Here is a 17,807-nt window from a genome sequence, read left to right as displayed (position 1 = left end):
GCATTCCCCAGCCTTGCTCTTTGTAACCCAGGACACAGAGGCTGTCAGTGTCTCCCAGCCCTTATTTACAGTGTGCTGACAGCAGCTGCCCCAAACCCCAGCACTGAGCGTCCAGAGTGGGCATGGGAGCAGGACAAGGAGAGGGAAGGGAATCCACACCAAGGAACACCCATCAGCCAGGAAGTGAAATGTAAAATATGCTCCTGCTGCTGCTCCATCCCTCCCTGAGCTGTGGCTTTGTGGGCCCTTTGCCATGGCAGAGCCAGGCAGGCACCAAAACCCAGGGAATGTGCAGAGGCTCCACAGCTGGAGAGGGCCCAGAGGGACAGCCTGGCCCCAGGGCTGGTTCCCTCCTGGAGCTGGGGTCCCTGGGGAGCAGCCCCAGCTCAGCCACGCTGGGCTCACACTGTCCCCTTGCCTCCCTGGGGATCAGCCACCCATGGCCCTGGGGTCCCTGGGGGTCTCCAGAACAACAACAACATTTTAACCTCCATCTTCTCCTCCTCGGGCCAGCCAACAGCTGCTTAACAAACTGGATCTGCACATGGCAATAATTCTGCTGCATTACTTAATATAGCTCTCGGCTAAAGACATAATTGAGTTGGTTCACTAATCAATCTCTCCATAAGCAGAGATTTCATTTTGGGGCCCATTTATAAGTAAAAATAATAAAAATAGAAAGCCGTGCTAAAAAGCTGTGGCAACAGGGCCTGGAGTCCAGAGAGCCTGGGCCTTTCCTGGGAAGGTGCTTGGAAGGATTTCCTGGGGGGGATGCAGGTCTGGCCAGCAGCAGCTGTGGTCACTGCTGAGCCTCCTGGGGCACCTTCCAGGACAGAGCAGGTGGGGGAAATGCCAGGGATGGTTTTTGGCAAGGCCGGCACACAGAGTCGCAGTTGTGTGGCTTTATCCAGGAACACGCAATTTCCTGGGACACAGAGCAGCCAGGCTGGGGCAGTTCTGCGGGACAGGGCAGTCAGACACGCTCCCTCCTGCCCCAGGATGGGTCCCTCCCTGTGTTCCCCCCTGCCCCAGGATGGGTCCCTGTGTTCCCTCCTGCCCCAGGATGGGTCATTGTGTTCCCTCCTGCCCCAGGATGGGTCCCTGTGTTCCCTCCATCCCCAGGATGGGTCCCTGTGCTCCCTCCTGCCCAGGGATGGGTCCCTGTGTTCCCCCCTGCCCAGGGATGGGTCCCTGTGTTCCCTCCTGCCCCAGGATGGGTCATTGTGTTCCCTCCTGCCCCAGGATGGGTCCCTGTGTTCCCTCCATCCCCAGGATGGGTCCCTGTGTTCCCCCCTGCCCCAGGATGGGTCCCTGTGTTCCCCCCTACCCCAGGATGGGTCCCTGTGCTCCCTCCTGCCCCAGGATAGGTCCCTGTGCTCCCTCCTGCCCAGGGATGGGTCCCTGTGTTCTCTGCCCAGCTGGGGGCTGGAAGCTGCCCCAGCCCAGCCTGCCCTTGGCAGTTCCCCCTCCCTGCTGCCCTTCCCGCGGCTCTGCCGGCCCCAGCCCCGTGCTGGGCAGGCAGGGCAGGCACGGCAGAGCCCCGCAGCTGCCGCTGCCCCCTCCGGAGCCTCGCCGCGAGTGCCGGAGCCGGCAGCGCCAGCCCTGCCAGAGCCTGGGCGCTAAAAGCTTCCAAAAATAACCCCCGGAGCATCTCTGACTCAAGCGTCTAATTCAGGCGAAGGATTGATCCTCCTCCAACTGTTGTTTCACGGTGTTAAAAGCAAGATTGATTGTAAATTTATGTTGTAAAAGTGCATCATTATTTCGGCGCATTAATGCAGCGCCTTTCTGTGCAAATTGATGTTATTTTTATGATGTTGTTTATGGGCTTGAATAATCGGATTGATTCTTAATTTCTGAGGCGCTGTTGGGAGCACGAGAGGAGACTCCAAAGGCAGGCTCCATCCCAGTGGGGCACCAGGACCGTGGTGACACTGGGCTGCCTCCCGGGGATGCTCCAGGGACGCTGGACCGCTGGCCACGGGAGCGGTTGCCATGGCGAGAGCATCCCTGGGGCCCAAATGCAGGTGTTGGACGTGCAGGGCTGGGAGTCCCGTGGGGATGGGCCCCTCCTCGCAGCCCTGCGGGTGCCCGGGGCTGGCGCTGGCCGGAGCAGGTCTGGGATTGCTCATCAGGAGGGGACAACAAACGGCTGAGGCAGCCACGGCTTCCACAGCACCACTGGCTGCAGAGCCAGCGCCTTCCTGCAGCCAAAGCCAGCCTGGAGACATTCCTGAACCTTGTGGTGCTGGCAGGGATCCTCCCACGCACGGGAGGAGCTGAGCTCTGCTGTGCCAGCTCCAGGGCAGGGACAGAGGGGTCACCCATCCCCTCGCTGCCATCGATGTCCAGGTGTGCAAGCAAACCCTGCCGGGCTGCTGCCCATGAATGATTAATTCCACCTGCCCACACCCAGATCTGCCGGCCAGGGGCTGCTCCCCTCCATTTCCTACCACATTTTCCCTCCACCACCACTCCCAGCCCAGAGGTGACAGATACAGAGGGTGAGAAGCCTCTGCTCCTGCAGAAGAACTTTGTTATGAGGCCATTTAAATCATTCTAATTACTCCAGAAACACACCATTAACTTTGCCAATGAGGTCTGCAGAGGGGAGGAAGGGAAAAAAAATAACATATATATATATATATGTGTGTGTGTCTGTATATATATATATATATATATATGCATGGAATATGTGCTCTGCAGCTCACAGGAATAACACAGAGGAAAAGGAAGGGCAGGGAGAAAACAAGCAGCAGCACAATGTCCTGACATCAGGAATTCAGAGCTCATTAGAAAAGCATTGATTGCCACAGACTGATTTAGCACAGAGCGTGATTCCAGGGATACAGTAGAGCCTGCAGAAACGCATTGTAATTCAGAATTAAAAACCAACAAGAAATAGCAGCGCTGCAAGGAGATACCCACAGCACTGCTCCCACTCCCGCCTCCATCCTGGCAGGATTTTGCCCTGCTCAGAGGCACAAGATGGGCAGACATCAGATGGGACTGCCTTGGCTGGGGAAAAATCAGCTTCTGCTTCCCAGGACCAGCCCAGACCTCGCTCTGCTGGAGGCAAACACCCCTCTAGGGCCCCGTGTGCCCCCTCCCAGAGGAGCCATCCCTCAGCACCAGCAGGGCCACACTGGCAGCAATGAGCTGGACTCAGGACCAATGCTGCTCCCTGCATTTCAGTTCCCTGGCTTGACACAAGATTCCAGCCACTCCTCTGCTTTCCTTTGTGTGATACTGGTAAAATGAAATTAAACCAGAGACATCTCACTTCAGCAGTCATTTTTGAGGTATTTCAGTGGAGGCCAGCCCCTGTGTGGGTCATTATTTCCCTGGAATGCCCCCACATCCCGGAGGCAGCCCCAGGCCGTCCCTCAGTGCAGGGCAGGAGATGAGGCTGTCACCAGAGAGGGGCCCCGTGTCAGCCCTGCTGTCCCTGACACAGCTCATCCTCCTCCGGGTGATCCCAGCCCATGCTGGGATCCCCTGGCCGGTGCTGCAGGCATTGGGGAAGGGAGGGGAGGTGGGGACCCCCTTCCCCGTGCCCCACACCGTGCCCGGCAGTGCCAACCCATCCCTCACATCCTCACACCCCGTTTCCAGCCCGGGATCCCGGGGTGTGCTAATGAGCGTCATTTGTCCGAGCATTCCTCAGCTGTTAATTACCTCTCTGCTGAGTTCTGCACCCCACCGTTAATTACGGCAGAGTTCGGCAGCAGCACGCCCGGGGCTGGGCTGGGCTGGGCCGAGCTCATCCCGGCCACATCCCGGGGCACATCCCAGGGACATCCCGGCCACATCCCGGCCACATCCCGGGGCACATCCCAGGGACATCTCGGGGCACATCCCAGGGACATCCCGGGCCACATCCCGGCCACATCTTGGGGCACATCCCGGCCACATCCCAGGCACATCCCAGGCACATCCAGGGGTACATCCCGGGCCACATCCCGGCCACATCCCGGCCACATCTCGGGGCACATCCCAGGGACATCCAGGGCCACATCCCGGCCACATCCCGCCCATATTCTGGCCACATGCCAACCACATCCAGGGGTAGATCCTGGGGCACATCCCGAGGCTCATCCTGGGCACATCCCGGGCACATCCCAGGGCACATTGAACACCTCGCTCCTACAGCTAATTGTGATTTTAATTAAGCCAAGGACAAATGGCTGGGGTATTTTAAAGTGGTGAAAAAATATGGATTTGTTAAAATAATAGTTTAAATTCCATAAAGCCCATTCCTTTTTAAGGAGGGCAGAACAAGCTCCCTTTGATGGCGTGAGGAGTGTGGAAGGGGACAGCCAAGGGCAGGGCTGTGGGACAGTGATGCTGGCCTTTAGTGGAAAATAAAGAGGATAAAATTCCAGGGAAATGGACAGAACTCCAGGGCTGGGCTGGGCTCATGGACTCATTCATTTTCCAGGGAGATTCACTGCCCAAACGGCCCAGCAGAGTCCACGCAGAGCTCGTGGCCACTGGGCTCTCCCTTCCCTCCCGCCTCCCACCGGCCCCTCTGCATAATCCTGAATAAACCAATCTTTTGCTAAATGGAAAACCGGGAGATCTTGGATGTGAAGCGACACTTATTTATCCTTTTACCAGACGGTCTAATGAATAATTTCATGTTTGCAAAAGCTCATGTTGAAATTTGAAGACAAGAGATATATTGCCAAGGCGGCTGGGAGACTGCGACATTCATTTTGTGCTGAAAGATTTACTTAAAAATTAGATTTTACAATTTTAATGCCTCCATTCTTTTCTTTAAATAAGCTGTGAAATGCAGTTAATTAGACTTAAACCCTAGAAGCTCAGACATTTGGGCTGTAGCATCAGCTACAAAAGAAAACACTCTTTTTCACTTGCAAATTAAATCTAAATTTATTAGGTGGCGAAACCTTCCTTCTCCCACATGGAGCCCTAAAGCTGCTGGGATGGGGGAACAGGAGCAGGGCCGGGGGCTCCCCCAGCAAAGCCCTTGGGGTTCCCCAAGACTGCACAGGGAAGGAGGAAAACAGGGAGAGAGGCAGAGCTGATGCCCTGGATGCTGAGCTCCAGAGCTGGGAGCGGAGGGAAGGGAGATGGGCTGGGTAACGATGGGGAGCAGGGGGAACCTGCCCCAGCAAGGACAGGGGCTCCTGCAGCCCCAGCCTGGAGAGGCTCTCCCAGAGCATCCCCCATCAGAGGGGCTGGAAGCACCAAGGACCCAAAATGAGGAGAGGACACCAAGAGACCTCCCCTGGGATCTGCCTTGGGTCCACCTGAGCTGCCTCCCATCCCAGGCACACTCGTTCATTTGCCAGGGAGGGCAGGTAAATGGAAAGAGCCCAATAAATTCACCCCTGGCGGCTCCCGAGCAAGCTGGGCCCGGGAGGGAGGGCAGGCCCTGGGGCGGGCAGGCCCTGGGGCAGGCAGGCCCAGCACAGCTCATTGCCAGGGCTGCCCTCACCCTCTGCAGGGCACCGTGCCCCTGTGGGGAGGGAATGACAGCAGCTGCCCAGCGCCATCAGCTCACACCTCGCTAAATCCATTTTTCACAGTTTTTTAATGGGGGGCAAGAAGGTGCAGGTTTGGGGGGGTTGGCCCCAAATGAGACAAGAGGGGACTCGAGTGCTCTGCTCTGCCAAGGCCCTCAGAGGAGGAGAGAGGCTCTGTGGCCACTGTGATGAATCAAACCTACATATATTTATATTTTTATGTGTTTATTTACACTCACCCAGAGGAGAGCACACACACAGGCAGCAGCACCAGTGAATTCCCACCAGGGCAGGGGCCCAAGGGTCTCAGAAGGGGACAGAGAAGGGCTCTGGGTGACAGCACAGCCTCTGTGGCTCAGCCCCAGCAGCCCTGAGTGTGTTTTAGCAGCAGGCAGCCCTGGAGGGGCGCAGCAGGGGTTGGGAATAGCCTCAAATAGAAAAGGCATCTCGGGGCCCCAGGGGAAGTCTGCTAAAACACGGAATTATGAATGGTGTTAAAGCGTAGAAGACAAAACGATGTCTCTGTTTAGATGCTGAATTTACAGTAAATACCAAGCTCTCCCTGTGGCTGCTGCTGTATTTATTAATGGTATTTGAACACTCCATAGTGCCCGTGCTCAAAGGGGCTGCCAAGAGCAGACACGGAGCCCTGGTGCCTCCAGGAGGGGCTGCCCAAGCCCCAGGGGCTCCTGAGGGGCAGCTCCTCCCCAGGCCCTGGACAGGGCCCCCCTGGCCCCTGTCAGCCCCTGCCCACACTGCAGCCTCTCTGCCTGGGGTCTCACCACGGTGCCAGACAGGACAAAACTCAAACTGCCAGGGGCAAGGAGGATCTCAGGAGCAGGGGAGCCCCTGCATCTCCCATGGGGCTGGGTGGGAGCAGCAGCATCCCCAGCGCTGTGGGCAGTGCCTGTCCCCTGCCAGCGCCTCTGGGTGAGCCGGGCTGTGCTCCCAAGGAGGGGGCACCCAGAGCTCTGGCCTGGGCACAGCAGGGCAGGGCAGGAGCCCAAAGAGCCTCCCCAGAGCCAGGGAGGGCTCCCAGCTCAAGGACAAGGCCAGATCAGCCAGCAGTGCCAGCAGGGGTGATCAACCAATGAAGGCCTTTGGTCCCAAGCCAGGGAGCAACTGGTTAATGAGAGCAACTGGTTAATGAGAGCAACTGGTTAATGAGAGCACTGCCAGGGCTGCCACGCTCGGGGAAGCTGGGGTCGTGTGCCATCTGCCTCCCCAGCCCAAATGGTTAACCAGGAATATTCATTCTGTTCCTATTAAGTATAATTACCCCCTCGTCTGTAGGAGCCTTTTATTTCTCTATAATTACAGGATATTTAACAAATAAGCCAGGGAGGGTGGAGCTGGGGACGGGGCTGGGTGCAGAGCTGGGACCAGAGCAGGTGCCAATGGCACAGGGACCCAGGAGTCTCTGTTTGCTGGCCCAGAGCTGCCCAGGGATGGCTTCTCCCAGGGAGGAGAAGGTGGAACTGCCCTGCCTGGCCCTGCAGGGCTGCTCCCTCACCCCGGGGCACGTTAGCCTGGCCGTATTTACACAGCTCAGTTCCTGGGATCACAAGATTATCCCTGCCTAATTTACAGGCCTGATTTCCACCTTGAAGAGCCCAGCTATTAATTCAGCTTGTTTATTTGCTCCCTGGCCTGCTCCAGCTGCCTGAGCTGTGGTGGAAGAGGCTCCATGGGCCTGGCACGAGCTGCCAGCAGGGACCTGGGATGGGCCCTGTGCCTGCATCCCCGCCCCATCCATGCCCACCCACACCCCCTCAGCTCTGCAGCATCCAGGGGCTCCCAGCACACCCAGCCCTGCTTTGGAGCAGCCCTGGGCTCTGCCCTCCCTGTGCCCACAGCCCTTATCTCACACAACTGAAGCACCTTTGGCCAATTGGTGGTTTAAATTTAAAAAAAAAAAAAATTAAAAAAAATCAAAGGCATAATTGCTTAATTTAGAGTGATTTATTCCATTAAGTAACTCTTTACCATAGGCCTTTTTTAGATGTTCAAGTGTATTTTTCATTAGTGCTGCATAATAAAATAATTGCAGACATAGGATGGGATTTCTCCTTTTCTCAGAAAACTGAAATTCAGAAAATCTCCCCTATTTTCTGCCCTTTTTGCTGTTGCTGACACAAGTCAGGGGTCAGCCAGGAGTGACAAGGGGATGCCTCAGACTCCCTGCAAGCTGGGGATCTCCCTGTAGCCCTGGGTGAGACCCTGAGGGGCTCCTTCAGCCCAGCTGGGCCCCCTCACCTGGCAGGTGGGCACAGGGGTGCCAGGGGGGCCAGCCCAGAGCACCCACAGGAGCTGGGACACCCCAGGGTGGCACACACGGTGCAGGGACAGAGAGTGAGGGTGAGGATGGGGATGGGGTGGGGATGGGATGGGGATGGGGATGGGGATGGGATGGGGATGGGATGGGGATGAGGAGGGGATGGGGATGGGGATGAGGATGAGGATGAGGATGGGGATGAGGATGAGGATGAGGATGAGGATGAGGATGAGGATGAGGATGAGGATGGGGATGAGGATGGGGATGGGGATGAGGAGGGGATGAGAATGAGGATGAGGATGAGGATGGGATGAGAATGAGGATGAGAATGAGGATGGGGATGAGGATGGGGATAGGGATGAGGAGGGGATGGGGATGAGGATGGGATGGGGATGAGGATGAGGATGAGGATGGGGATGAGGATGAGGATGGGGATGAGGATGGGATGAGAATGAGGATGAGGATGAGGATGAGGATGAGGATGGGATGAGGATGGGATGAGAATGAGGATGAGGATGAGGATGGGATGAGAATGAGGATGAGGATGAGGATGAGGATGAGGATGAGGATGGGGTTGAGGATAAGGATAAGGATAAGGATGGGGATGAGGATGAGGATGAGGATGAGGATGAGGATGAGGATGAGGATGGGATGGGGATGAGGATGAGGATGAGGATGAGGATGAGGATGCTGCGATTGGACCCTGGCTCCCCAGGGGCAGCAGTCCTGCCTTGCCCAGGCTCCTGCCCCCGCTCGGGGCACATCCAGGGGGTGTTTGGGGTGTGAAACCCGCCCGGTGTCCCGGGCAGAGCAGCGAGGGCTCCCCGGTGCCGCCGGTACCCTCGGCAGAGCCGCTCCAGCCCCGCTCGCAGCCCGGGAGAAGGGAAGGAATGAGCTGAGCTCCCCCTCATGGCTCCCGGCGGCAGCACCGGGGAGGACCGGGGGAGGCTGAGGGGATCGGGGGATGCTGAGGGGACCGGGGGGTGCTGCAGGGACTGGGGGATGCTGAGGGGACCGGGGGATGCTGAGGGGACCGGGGGAGGCTGAGGGGGCCGGGGGATGCTGAGGGGACCGGGGGTGCTGAGGGGGCCGGGGGATGCTGAGGGGACCGGGGGGTGCTGAGGGGACCGGGGGAGGCTGAGGGGACCGGGGGGTGCTGAGGGGACCGGGGGTGCTGAGGGGACCGGGGGTGCAGCCGTGGGTCCATCAGCCCTGTGCTCTCGCCCCCAGCCAAGCAGGAAAAGGGCTGGAAGGGCACCTAAACACAGTCAGGGTTCTCCAGAGTCTCCAGGCAATTTGCACACAACAGGGAGTGAGAGGAAAGGAAGAAACCATAAATAAACAAGGCTGGCTTCCCTGGGTGCTCCCGAGGATGGTTTGGTGATGGTTGGGCAAGGACTCCTTGGGCACAGCAGGTGCCTGTCCTTGTCCCTGTGCCCACTTGGCATTCCCATCCCATCCCATCCCATCCCATCCCATCCCATCCCACCCCATCCATCCCATCCCATCCCATTATCCCATCCCATCCCATCCCATCCCATCCCATCCCATCCCATCCCACCCCATCCCATCCCATCCCATCCCATCCCATCCATCCCATCCCATTATCCCATCCCACCCCATCCCATCCATCCCATCCCATCCATCCCATCCCATTATCCCACCCCATCCCATCCCATCCCATTATCCCATCCCATTATCCCATCCCATTATCCCATCCCATCCCATCCCATCCATCCCATCCCATCCATCCCATCCATCCCATCCATCCCATCCCATCCCATTATCCCATCCCATCCATCCCATCCCATCCATCCCATCCCATTATCCCATCCCATCCTTGTCCATTCCTCCCTCCTGCAGGATCACACCAGAGCAGAGTCAGAACCTGAAGGGACTCAGGTCTATTTTGGAAATGCTGAAGCATTTGGGGGAGTTGATAATTTTTCCCATCACATCTTGGGCCTCTTGCCACATTCAGTCTCAGCAGTGCTGGTCCTCCACAGAGCCAGTGGGGAGCTCATTTGCCAGGTGTTTGGAAGAACACCCAGCCGCCCACACCTCCAGCCACCGGCTGCTTTCCCGAGCTCACCTCGTCTCTGTCCCTGGTTCCTTGTAATTCACTCTGGGAAGAGCTGCCAGCTGCATCCCCCTGGGGCTGGGCAGGCCAGCGCTCAGGAGCTGGGCATCCCACAGGAAAAGCCGTGGCTGTGATTCTCCCAGAGCAGCCAGGGAGGAGCAGAGGCAGGTGCTCCATGGAGACAGCAGCCCCGGAGCCTCTGGCATGCAGGGAGCTTAATGGAGCTGTTTGTTTCCCTGGAATTGCCGGTGTCAGGTGCCATTTGAGGGGCTGCTGTCGAGCTCTCCTCCAGTGGCAGCCCTGCATTAGTTTCCATTAACTATTCAGGGCAAAGAGAGATCCCATCAGGAGGAGAGATGAAATCCCAGTGGAAAACCCAAGACACCACATTCCCCTCAGGCAAAGGGCCAGAGCATCCAGGAGCATCCCTGGGAGCCAGAGGCAAAACCAAAATGTTCAGCAGCAACTCAAGAAGAGAGAAACCTCCCTGCATCCCCTTCTCCTCCCGCATTCATCACCCTCCCATCTGGAGAGGGGTTTTATTTTAGCCATCAATTTATTTCCAATCTGAGGCTGCAGCCCAAACCCACCGAAGGTGCCGGGGCTGGGAATAGATGGAGGAGCCACAGTGGTTCATAAAAAACTCCTGTCAAAGACCATGGGACAAGAGATCTGCTGGAGAGAGCCTGCAGGACACCAGCAGCAGAGCAGCAAACATCCCCCCTCCTCCTCTCCTCCTCCTCCTCCTCCTCCTCCTCCTCCCACGGCCAGCGCCGGGGCCTTTCAGCAATGGAGATTTATTTATTTGCCTTCTGGATCGCCCCGGCTCACCTTGGGAAGGCAACAAAAGCTTGCAGCAACAATTTACAGGGAGATAAGGTGTGGGGGCCGGCGGGGAGGGCCCGGGTGGGGAGCTGTATTTCTCGGGGAGCCGTACCCTTGCTGCTAAGGTCATGTTGCAGCCGTAGATGTTCTCTGGAACAACAATTACTCTAGATAAGAAAAATCTAACTGGATAAAGGGACAGCTAATCAGGAGACTACAAGCCCCCGAATTGCTCAAGGAATCCTTATTGATCTGAACAAGATATCAAATGTAAAATAAAGGATTTTGCTAACTCCACAGGCTGCTCCAGCCCCTGCAGCCTGGCATTGGATCAGCAAGCGGAGGAGGCGGCAGCCTGCAGCTCCTCTCCCAGCAGACACAGCCTGGCTGCCCCTTCAAAGGCAGGAGCTGCTTTTCCCCCCATTCCAATCTCTCCATAAGCTCCCAAAGAGGGCAGAGGCAGCGGCCCCTGCAGAGGGATCCTCTCTGCTGTGTTCTCCTGGCCGTGGCTGCAGCCCCAGGCTCGGGCTCTGTCTGGCCAGCTGTGCCCTTTGGGCACCAGGGGGGTGCCAGTGCTCCCTGCTGGGGGCTCCATCACCCCTTCCCACCAGCAGGGATGTGCTCTCAGCATGGATCCTGCTCTCAGCACATTCCAGGGAACGAGCACAGCCCTGGGGAGCCTTTGCCAGCACCCAGCCCCGAGGGGAGCAGCCGGGATGGAGCCAGGCCGCGGTGCCCAGGGCTCCAGAGGCAGCTGGCAGTGAGGAGCAGAGATGGATGATGCCCTCCCAGCCCTGCAGAGCGGCACTGGCAGCCCTGAGTCATGGCTGGGAACCACGTGCTGCTCCTGCAGCCATTTAGCAGGGGAGTTGGTTTATGCTAAACAAACACTGCTTGATTAATAAAAGCATATTTATGGAGGCTTAGCAGCTCTGGTAGCAGAGACAGGGCTGGAGATGGTGCCAGCAGGGCGAGTGCTCCATCCAGAGCTGCCCAGGGGCAGCAGGACAGAGCTGGTGCCAGTCCCAGAGCCAGCAAGGAGCCTGCTCCTCCTCTGGAGCAGCACAAGGAGCCACCAGCACCTCCAGTGCAGGAAACACAGCGTTTTCTCCTTCCCACACCCTGCTTGCACCCAGCAGCTGGCTGGCACCTGAAAAGGAGGTGGCAAGGGACAGCAGTGTCCCTGCTGCAAGGCAGGGCTCAATGGCGGCTGGGGGAGCTCCCTCATCCAGCAGCAGACCCAGCCTCCCTTTGCCAGGCTCTGCTTCCTCCTGCTCGGGCTGAGAGCAGCAGGAGGAGATGCAGGGAGCCCCCCGGGGAGCATCTCTCTCCCACTTGTGTTTTGATGTTGCCATGGTGATTGCCAAGCAATAAATCTTGATTATTATTACCCGGCGCTTTCAGCCACAAGCAAAGGCAACCTTTCCAAGCCATGGGGTGCCTTTGTTCCTGCTCTGCACCCGCCCCTGCCTTCCCTGCTCCGAGCCCTCCCTCTCCTGGCCACTCACACTGGGCAGGTCACGCTCCAGAGAGCCTGTCCCCACTGTCCCCATCCATCTGAGCTGGGGGCATCACATAGGGCATTGCCAGTGCCACCCCACCCTGCCCCTTGCAGCCAGGAGCGTTCAGTTCTAGTTCCCTGGCACTGTCATGGCCCAGCCAGGAGGGTTCAGTTCCCTGGCACTGTCATGGCCCAGCCAGGAGGGTTCAGTTCCAGTTCCCTGGCACTGTCATGGCCCAGCCAGGAGGGTTCAGTTCCAGTTCCCTGGCACCATCATGGCCCAGCCAGGAGCGTTCAGTTCCCTGGCACTGTCATGGCCCAGCCAGGAGGGTTCAGTTCCCTGGCACTGTCATGGCCCAGCCAGGAGGGTTCAGTTCCCTGGCACTGTCATGGCCCAGCCAGGAGGGTTCAGTTCCAGTTCCCTGGCACTGTCATGGCCCAGCCAGGAGGGTTCAGTTCCAGTTCCCTGGCACTGTCATGGCCCAGCCAGGAGGGTTCAGTTCCCTGGCACTGTCATGGCCCAGCCAGGAGGGTTCAGTTCCCTGGCACTGTCATGGCCCAGCCAGGAGGGTTCAGTTCCAGTTCCCTGGCACCATCATGGCCCATCCAGGAGGGTTCAGTTCCCTGGCACTGTCATGGCCCAACCAGGAGGGTTCAGTTCCAGTTCCCTGGCACTGTCATGGCCCATCCAGCTCCAGACCAGCAAATTCTCCCACACCCCAGATTCACACGAGCCCCCCCAGCCCATCTCTGTGTGGTTTGTCCAGCTCCAATCAATACCTGAGAGCCCCAGGGGAAGCTGGGCAGTTTTCAGCTCTCCCCCAGCACCTGAGCACAGGTGATGCCCCCGGGCCCCCAGCTCTGGAGATGCAGCCCTGGAGATGCAGCCCCCTGTCCCTCCTGTGCAATGTATATTCTGGGCTCTGCTTTCATCTCAGTCCCTTTCGTATTTTGCCAGAATATTTCTCTGTGTAATTTCACCCAGGGGGAATCAGGCGTCTGAAATTTTGCCTTTCAGATTCCCCTTCCCGCGCGGGGCCGGCTCTGCGCCGCGCTGGCTCCCTGCTCCACGCCGACCGCTGCTAAATCCATGAGCCAGCTCCCTTCCCCTTTGAAGTGCTTGGATTCCCTGACTCCTTGCTCCTTTTATCTTCCCCCCTGTTTCACTTGTGGATATTCAGATCCTCAGATTACATTTGTCTTCCAAAATTGCTTTCTCAGTCGGGAGCGCCTTTCCCCAGCTCCTTCTTGCAGGGTTTGTTCAGCGCTTCTGCCAACCTTCCCCCCGTGCTGTGGTCACACCGAGCCGAGCCTGGAGCCTTCCAGGGGCCAGACCCTCACCCCAAGGCAGGCAGGAGCAGGGGAGAGCCCAGGGACACCCCAGGATCCCTCACTGCCCTTTGGATTCCAGCACTTCAGAGGGGCGAGGAACTAACGGGAACACTGAGCCAAGGGTACCCAGACAGACCCAGCCCTGGGCTCCAGCACCAAGGGAGGGCAATCAGGGCTCCATGTCCCTCCAGGGAGGGCAATCAGGGCTCCATGTCCTCCCAGGGAGGGCAATCAGGGCTCCATGTCCTTCCAGGGAGGGCAATCAGGGCTCCATGTCCCTCCAGGGAGGGTAATCAGGGCTCCATGTCCCTCCAGGGAAGGCAATCAGGGCTCCATGTCCTTCCAGGGAGGGCAATCAGGGCTCCATGTCCCTCCAGGGAAGGCAATCAGGGCTCCATGTCCCTCCAGGGAGGGTAATCAGGGCTCCATGTCCCTCCAGGGAGGGCAATCAGGGCTCCATGTCCTTCCAGGGAGGGCAATCAGGGCTCCATGTCCTCCCAGGAAGGGCAATCAGGGCTCCATGTCCCTCCAGGGAGGGCAATCAGGGCTCCATGTCCCAGTGGATGTTTCTGCCACTTGTGTTCCCCTCAGTCCCCCAGCTCCCTTTCATCCAAAAAATCAGTAACTGAATAAACTCACAGTTCTGGGCAGGCTCCAAATGCCATCCTGGGTGCCAACCAGAGTTCAGGATGAGCACTGGACAGAGGAGCAGAAGGAAGAGGCCAGGAGAAAAGGGGGTGCCCAGGGACCAGGCCTGTGGGTCGGAACACACACGAAAACTGCAGCGACAGCCAGCCCAGCCCTTCCATCCATTTATCAAAGCCCCAGCAGTTCCTCTTTCAGGGTGAGCAAAACAATAAAACACGCTGAGCATGGAGAGCAGCTCCAGAACACTGTATTAAACACGGGGAAAAAAATAAAGCGGGGACCTGTTGGCTCACGCCATCTCTCCTTCTATATCAACTGCCTGGCTGCAGACTAATGGTGTTATGTAGACTGTTATATTGGCTCTTTGCTTTACAGCACTGTGCCTCCACCCCTGCGCCGCAGATTTATTCTCCTCTGCTCAGCAATAAGTTGCCACGTTGTCCTCAAATGTCACTTTGTGCACCACGGTGCCCAGCCTGGTGCCAGCCCTGCCAGCCATGCCAGGGCTCACAGTGCCCGGGCACCAGCCAAGGAGAGGCACAAACAGCCCCAAGCCACCTTGGGCCAGTCACTCCCTGCCTCATCCCTCCATCTCCTGGTGTGTGAAATCTCCTGATTACAAAGAAAACACCTCCCAAAGCCAGGAAAGGTGCCCCAGCCTCCACCCCGGGGCAATGAGGCAAGCCAAGGCTGAGCACCAAGGCTGGGCTTTTCAGGGGCACAAGAAACGTCCCCCCGTGGCTGTTTACAGCTCTGAGAGCTTGGAAACTGCCTGCTGGTATGAAATTGGAGTGAAAATGAGATTTTATTGCAGCACACCAGGCTGTGATGGTGCCCTGGGACAGCTCAGCCTGGCCTCACTGGGCTGTGCCTTTGCCTTGCTGCTATCCCTGAGGGTGTTGAGAGCTCCTGAGATACCCCAGGTGTCAGATGGGCACCCCTGCATCTGAACAGGGATTCCAAGAGCAAAATGTGGGACAATGTGGACACACCTCGGGAATGTGGCCCGGGAATGTGGCACAATCCCCACAGCCCCCAGGGTGGGGGCTGAGCACCCCCCTGCAGTGCAAGTGCAGCAGGCAAACAGAGCTGAAGCAGCCATGCAAACATGCAAGGGTGTGCAGGCAGCCTGGGAGAGGGGCACAGCGGGCTGGGTGTGCTTGGATCAAAGCTCCGTGAGCTCACACAGCTCAGGTGTTTGCCTGGCACCGATTGTCAGTGGATTCAGCCACTCAGACGGCAAAGCAACAATAAAATTGTCCTCAAAGGACGACTTTCAACCTCCTCGGATTTTTCTCTTTTCCCTTTCCCTTTGCTTTTTATCGTTGACAAAAGGTTGGAGATGAAAGCCTGAGGGAAGGTGGCTGAGAGTGCTGGAGTGAGGGGCAGAGCTGTGCCCTGCACCCCTGACCAGCCCCAGCTTCCCCCACCCACTGCTCCTGAGGCTTTGGGGTGCTCAGCTTGATCCAACCTGTGCCTTTCCCATCCATCTGAGACCCCCCACCCATTTCCAGAGCCCCCAGCCCACCAAGGGAATTCATTCCAGTCCACTTTCACCTCTGCCCACCCGGGGCTGAGCCTGAGGAGGAAAACACCAGTGGGAAAAACGCAGGAAGTTTCTCCACAGGGGTGAGCACGCTGCTTCCAGAGCCAGGTATTTATTATTTAATATTTATTATTTATTATTATTTATTATTTATTGCTGTGAGTGTGTGACAGCCTGAGCCAGCCTCATCTGCCCCACACACTTTGTGGATCACAGCAAGGAGCAGAGCCTGGGCAGCAGAGCCATCCTGGCACAGCAAGGGAAACACAGCGGGCCCCAGGAGCTGCTCAGAGACAAGAAATCACCTGGGAGTTCAGAGCCTGCAGAGGGAGGGAGATTGTCACTCTGGGAAGGAGATTGTCCCCTTGGGAAGGAGATTGTCACCTTGGGAAGGAGATTGTCCCCTTGGGAAGAGGATTGTCCCCTTGGGAGGGAGATTGTCACTCTGGGAAGGAGATTGTCCCCTTGGGAAGGAGATTGTCACTCTGGGAAGGAGATTGTCCCCTTGGGAAGGAGATTGTCACCTTGGGAAGGAGATTGTCCCCTTGGGAAGAGGATTGTCCCCTTGGGAGGGAGATTGTCACTCTGGGAAGGAGATTGTCCCCTTGGGAAGGAGATTGTCACTCTGGGAAGGAGATTGTCCCCTTGGGAAGGAGATTGTCACCTTGGGAAGGCGATTGTCCCCTTGGGAAGGAGATTGTCACTCTGGGAAGGAGATTGTCCCCTTGGGAAGGAGATTGTCACCTTGGGAAGGAGATTGTCCCCTTGGGAAGAGGATTGTCACTCTGGGAATGAGATTGTCCCCTTGGGAAGAGGATTGCCACCCTGGGAAGCAGCGAGGTCCAGCGGCTGCCCAGCCCCAGGGGATGCTGCCCTGGGCCAGGAGATGCTGGGCACTGGCAGGGAGGGTCCCAGCCCAGGAGGGTCCCAGCCCAGGAGGGTCCCAGCCCCGTGCAGGAGGGAGAGGGAGAACCTGCCCAGCAGCAGCAGCAGGACCTGGGCTGGGTTTGGCCTTTGAGGAGCTGCTGCTCTGCTCGTTCAGAGCTGTGAGGAGGGAAGGGGCTCACAGCCCTGGGGCTGGGTGGGCACATTCCTTCCTTTCCCCTAACACGTGGATTGCAGATCCATCGCCCCATTTCATCAGCAGTGCCTGTCAGAGGTGTTTCACCCCAGTGCTGTGGGCAGTGTCCATGAGGGGTTGGCAGCCCTATTTTACCTGTGCTCGTGGATCACAGCAAGGCCCCTGAGCCAAGCAGACTCTGAGCTGTGCTGGGGTGAGCTGGGCAGGGGGAAAATCGGGGTAAGGCTGCTGAAACTCAGAACTACATCCCGTGGCTGCCCAGGGACGTTGTGTGGGGCACCTCTGAGCCCTGACATTACATTTATCTTCCTTTCCCACAGCAGCAAAGCCCAACAGGGATGAAAGTATTCACAAGAGCAGCAAAGCTCGCCTGTGGAATGTTTGCCAAGCATCACCGCCATCACCACAGGGCAGGGAGGGACCCGGTGCGTCCCAGGCCCCCTGTCCCTGCCCAGGGGACACCGAGATTAAAGTTGTTCCTTTAAAAGTTGGTTGGCTGCCTTCCCCCGGGGGGCTGATAGGAATCATCTGCTGGCACGGAGCCGCTGCTGCCTCTGCCGAGTGTGTACACACACACAGACACAAACGTGTTTATAAAATCCCCAGCTCGGAATTGATGGTGCCTGGTACGAAGCAGTTTGTCACCTGTGCTTTTATGATTACAGCAACTAAGGGGAGAGAGATGTCCTTTCAGATAAGCATTGAAAGGGGGGAAAAAAAGGAGCTTTCAAAGGGTCTTTGTTCTCTTGAAGTGCTCCAGCTCCCAAAGCCGAGGATTTCTCAGAGGAGGGGGAGGAGGGAGGATTTAAAAACAAAATGTGTCCTCATTTTCCAACTGTTTCACATTAGCACTCATCAATTATAGAATTTGCCTTGACTAATGTTTCAGGCCATTATATTACCCTCTATGTTTATAATTGGATCCTATATTAGGATTAATTCTCAAGGAAAATGTTCTGAGCTGAACAGGTGATTTCTCTCTCTCTGGAGCTCCGAAAACGTCCTCATTACCCAACGTTTGCTTTTA

Source organism: Agelaius phoeniceus, chromosome 23 (assembly GCF_051311805.1).
Source record: "Agelaius phoeniceus isolate bAgePho1 chromosome 23, bAgePho1.hap1, whole genome shotgun sequence".
Taxonomy (NCBI): domain Eukaryota; kingdom Metazoa; phylum Chordata; class Aves; order Passeriformes; family Icteridae; genus Agelaius; species Agelaius phoeniceus.
The sequence above is the reverse complement of the archived record's forward strand: the minus strand, read 5'-3'. Positions refer to the sequence as shown.